This window comes from Nematolebias whitei, chromosome 22 (assembly GCF_014905685.2).
Source record: "Nematolebias whitei isolate Nwh7 chromosome 22, NemWhi1, whole genome shotgun sequence".
NCBI lineage: Eukaryota > Metazoa > Chordata > Actinopteri > Cyprinodontiformes > Rivulidae > Nematolebias > Nematolebias whitei.
In genome coordinates this window covers 4219560-4224758 of record NC_056519.1, presented here as the reverse complement: position 1 = coordinate 4224758, position 5199 = coordinate 4219560, and the positions used below count along the sequence as shown (strand labels likewise).

The 5199-nt window shown below is 44.3% G+C and overlaps 1 protein-coding gene across 1 annotated transcript in view; it reads left to right on the top strand.

The window, feature by feature from the left end:
- Positions 1-5199, top strand: part of LOC119428579 (DENN domain-containing protein 11) — a 34272-nt gene that overhangs the window by 24492 nt on the left and 4581 nt on the right. The window lies entirely within an intron of this gene.

Genomic DNA, 5199 nt, shown 5'->3' with positions numbered 1-5199 from the left:
CTAGGTTTAGCTAGTCTTTTGCTAGGTTTAGCTAGTCTTTTGCTAGGTTTAGCTAGTTTTCTGCTTCTCTTCAGTTTCAGCTTCATCAGCAGTCATTCAGAACTCAATGTTCTCACTGTAATATTACAGAATTGTAAATTATTTTAGAGTTTAATTGTAAATTTTAGAAACTGCCCTGTAGTGTTCATCAAAGTCTGTGTGGTTTTAACCCTCCTGCTGCCATTAGATCAAAATCAGGGTCTTTTTAAGCGAGGGCAGCAGGAGGTTAAGTAAAAGTTAAATCAGCTGAGACAGTTTTCATCACAAACAGGAGCAAAAGACTTTTTATAACTGAACGAGCTGCTGATACACTCGTGGTGACGTGAGGCTCTTTAAAACCGAATAAAGCCGGCTGTGATGCTGCTGCTGTCAGGACAGGGACCGGATGAAGCCGGTCTGAAATCCCGAGGCCTGCCCGAGCTCAGAGGATTTACTCAGTCTCAGCTTCAGCTCCTGTCACTCATCCTGGGACAGTTTTTAGGTTTCCACCTTTCTCCAAACGCTCCTGAACGCACCATAAATGTCCTCAGCGGTATCTAACTAGGACTTTCTGCTCCGCTCCTGATTCACTGCAGCTCTTAGTCATCGCGGCACGAGCTCCCGCAAACTAAATAAATAAATAATACCGTAGATAATCACGACGTGTCTTCTCCAGACTTTAACGGTACCTTTGACGGGATCTTTGGAGGTCTGTCAGCGGCTCGGTGACCTTGGAGCGGGAAGATGCGTGTTTCCGCGCGGAGGAGAGCAGCGAGTTTGAATTTCCTGAAGCTGAGAGCCGCTCAGGCGCTGAGACGCGGCACGGCGCGCGCGGCAAGACGCGGCGCGGTAAGACGCGCGCGGCAAGACGCGGCGCGGCGGCTTGCATAATGTGCCTATAACTCAGCGCGCCGCCGCGTCGCGCCGCGTCACGGTGGCGCGCTGAGTTATGACAAGCCAACTCCCTGCTTGAATTATTCATACACTGCTGCCGGGCACTGCAGGGAAACGCCGCTTCCTAATAATCTTATCTATACTTTTTATTTTCTTGCATTTCTACAGAGATCTGCTCCGATTGTTTAACCTGCTCTGGAGCCATCAGACCCTAGACCACCAGAATCATGGAGAATTAGCTGAGCTCACCTTCTGTTCTACATCGACTCGAAAAAACAAGTTCACAAAATATCTCCACTTTCAGAAAATAACTATGAACGTAGCTCTAGAGCGGCTTGGAGTCGATTTCAAGATGGCAGCTGCGGCTAATGGACAGTAGAGAACACAGTCTATACTTTGGCTAACTTTAAAAGTACTGAGCTAAAATCTGGATGTCAGTAGCTGAGAGTGATCCTCAACACACCCCCCGAGTGCAAACAGATCCCAGATAACATCGTTTCACGTGAGTTTGTGTAAAACGGTATTTGACTCAACTGGACAGGCGGTGATCTCTGGCACAAACAAACCTTTATTTATGTTTTCCTGCATTCGTTGTTATTTATAAGACTAAACTTCCTGCAGTGTTTTCACGAGCTCCCTCCAGATCTGTCTGAACCACCTAACTCTGCCTTCATGAAGGACCGGCGTGGTGAAGACAAACGGGCCGCAGGACTGCAAAAACCTGCTCGGATGTTTTTGACGTGTGGGGAGGATTCAGAAAAGCTGTGCAGATGTTTCAGACACATCTCTTCCTAAAAAGTGAGGTTGTTATAAATGAAAGAGCTAAAAGGACTGATTTTAATTTTTTATCCGCCCATTATCTTGCTCGTTCCAGACTCGGGTCTCGGGGGCAGCAGCAGGAGCAGCAAGACCCAGAGATCTCTTATGGGAGGACTCCCAGACCAGCTGAGAGATGGTCTAGCAGGAGTGTCCTGAATCCTCTCTGGGTCTCCTCCCAGCCTCCCTAAGGATGCATCCAGGGGACATTGTCACTTCTCTTCACCACAACGGACCGGCACAGAGTCCACAACACTGCAGAAGCTGCACCGGTCACGCTCCATCCCTCACTCAAGAACCTTAAACTGCTCTACTTGGGTCCGAACCTCAGAGGGCCTGTCCACCATCTGAGGACCTCAGACTTGGAGGCTGAACTTCAGCGTTCAGATCTAATGTCCTTCGTTGGTTTCAGTTTCGTTTCAACAACAATTAAAAAACATTATCGCCCTTTCATCTTTTGCAGTGGTCTTACGGTTGTCTTTTTATTTTTTTGTCACGAGCTGCAGATTTGGTGTTTTGAGGAATATTTGACAACATGTGGAGGAACGTGATTTTAGCAGAGGTGCATTGTGGGAAGGAGGTGAGCCGCTGCTCTGGTGAAACTGGGCTGTTCCGTGCGTGTTTGGGATTAATCTGACATGTTTTTAAGAACGCAGATCACCTCGGCTCATCAAGCGTTTGTGGAATGCGACAGAGACACATCTGATCCGTGAACGCCTCACCTCACAGCTTCAAGGATCTTATGGGCGATAAAAGTCGCCCAGACGGGCTTAGGAGTTATCAACGAGGGCACTTCTGCTTTATTTAATGATTTTCAACTTTAACGAAAGTGTTCCCGAAAACAGCAGGTGGCTCGAGTTTATCTATTAAACATCGATCTGCTACTATCCGTTCAGTCGTGGTCGATTGTCGGTCACTCGCTGGATCAACGTTCTCCGTCCTTGACGATCATATACAGCTTCTTTTATTTGGGTAAATGTCAGGTTCGTATCCTGCTTGATGGTGTCAAGCCAGCGAGTTCTTGTCGGCCTTGTCCTCTACGCCTGCTAACCATTCCGAGCACGTCTTTCTCCAAGGAGAGGCTTCTCATCACGTGGCTGAAGTCGGCGAATCGCTGTTTGGTGATTCTGGCCTCTAACGAGAGTTTTAGTTTGATTCGATCCAGGACTTGGAGATCGGTGATATGTGCTGTCCACGAAATCCCTAGGAAGCTCCTCCAACACCATAGCTCAAAAGCATCCATTTTTCTCCCGTCTGATTTCTTTGTGGTCCATGTTTCGCTTCCATATATCGCAATTGGAAACACTAATCTGCGTTCAGTTTTGAGGCTGACGTCTCTGCTCATCCAAATTTCGTTCATGGATATCATCGCTAATCTACGCTTGATTTCTGGTGTGCGGTTGCCATTGCAGTCTGTTGGAGCCGAGGAATATAAACTTATCCACCTCTTCATCGTTCATCTTAACGCTGACGTTCTTATTTACAGCTGTGGTCATGATCTTCGTTTTTTTGACATTCAGACGCAGGCCAGCTTTCTCGCTTTCGTCCTTTACTTTCATGAGCAATTGTTCCAGGTCTTTCTTACTTTCTGCGATTAGAGTGGTATCGTCGGCATATCTGATGTTTTTGATGTTTCTTCCTCCGATTTTTACGCCGATGTTCATTTCATCCAGTCCTGCCCTGCGCATGATCGTTTCGGTATAGAGGTCGAAGCTTAGGGGTGACAGAATGCATCCTTGTCGGTTCCTTTACTGATCTTGAACCAATCTGTGTCACCATGTTGTTCTTACTGTGGCTTCTTGGTTGTGATATAATGCCTTGATGAGGTCAGTCAGATGTGGTGGTACGCCAATTTCGTGGAAGCATCTCCATAGTTTATGATGCTGAATGACGTGAAAGGCCTTCGAGTAATCGATGAAGCAGATGTATAGCTTCTTTTGGTGTTAACATCAATCAGATAGAAATAAATAATATATTTATATAATATATCAGTAACACATTACTGTGGATAACACACACTGTATGTGTGTGTGTGTGTGTGTGTGTGTGATCTAAGTGCTGAATGACGTTGGCTGATGAAGCTAAAACTGAGATTTTAATGTAAAAAAAAAATCAAGCACGACAAAAGCTAAAATGAGCAAAAACACAAACTAAAAGCAGGAAAAAAAACGAGCTAAAATGAACAGAACAGTAGTTAAAAAGCTAAAAGTAGCAAAACGGTAGCTAAATGTTGTAGAATAGCAACCAAAGCTAAAAGCAACAAGCAGCTGAAGCCGATTTAAAAGAACAACCTTTTTTTTAAGGAACTGAAGAGACAGTTTGTCTGAGGAGCTTTATTTTAATAAAGTTCAATATTTTGAAAAGTATAAAAATTATTAAAAAATGTTTTTTTCCTGATTGAGCCTAACATTTAAATCTGAATTATTAAAATAAACTGTGGAGAACGTTTGGTTGCAAAGAAACGTGCAGAAGAAACCATAAACAGGACGGAAAGTTCTGACTCAGCATTCTCAGAATGACTCAGCACTTCTGCAACTATCAGAACCACCCAGACCCGAGTTCCCACGGCTTCTTGGGGCTCACCTGGTCTTCCTCTGGTCCCAACAAATGCACGTGTTCTCTTACTGTTAACAAACTGTAATAAACTCTCCAGTTCTGGGATAAAAACACAAACGTGAGAGCTCAGGTTCTGGAGCCACGGCTCAGATAAAGTCCAAACAGAAACCTCAGACGGGCCGCGCTGTTGAGGTAGAGGCGCCGCTCAGAAGGGAGGAGGAAAACAAAACGGTTTGATGAAGACGCACCCGGAACAGCTCAGGTCTGAAACCTGGAGCATCCTGATCCATTTATTTATCTACAGAACCTTTCCACACTTCAAAATGTCCTGACTATCCCTTTAACTCTCCTGCTGCCCATGGGTCAAAGTGACCCGCCAGGCCTTGTGGGTCATTTGGACCCAAGGAGAGCATGAGGGTCATTGTAAGATTTTGACAGCTCAGCATTTTTATTTTATTTTTTACTTCCTGTATGTATAACCCTACATGTTTAAGCAATAAAAGAAAGAAATCTACTAAAAATATTCAATTTTTTTCAGTTAAGGATTTCAACAAGAGTAAAAAAATCAGGACAGGAGCCAGAAAATAAAATTCAGCAAACATAAAAATAGCTGTAGCCCATTCAGTTTGACAGATTGAGCTAAGTTTGGTGTGGTAGTAACTGAGAGTCATTCACAACACATCTTTGAACGTGCACTGACAGAAGGCAGTGGCATCCCTTCAAGGAACACGAGTTATAACCTTTTTACTTTTTTTAGGAAATGAGTGAAAAGCTGCAGTTGAAATAATTAAGTTATGACTGTTCGTACACAGACTGTTAAAATACAGACTGTTATAATACAGACTGTTATAATACAGACTGTTAGCATACAGACTGTTAGCATACAGACTGTCTTCATACAGACTGTTATAATAC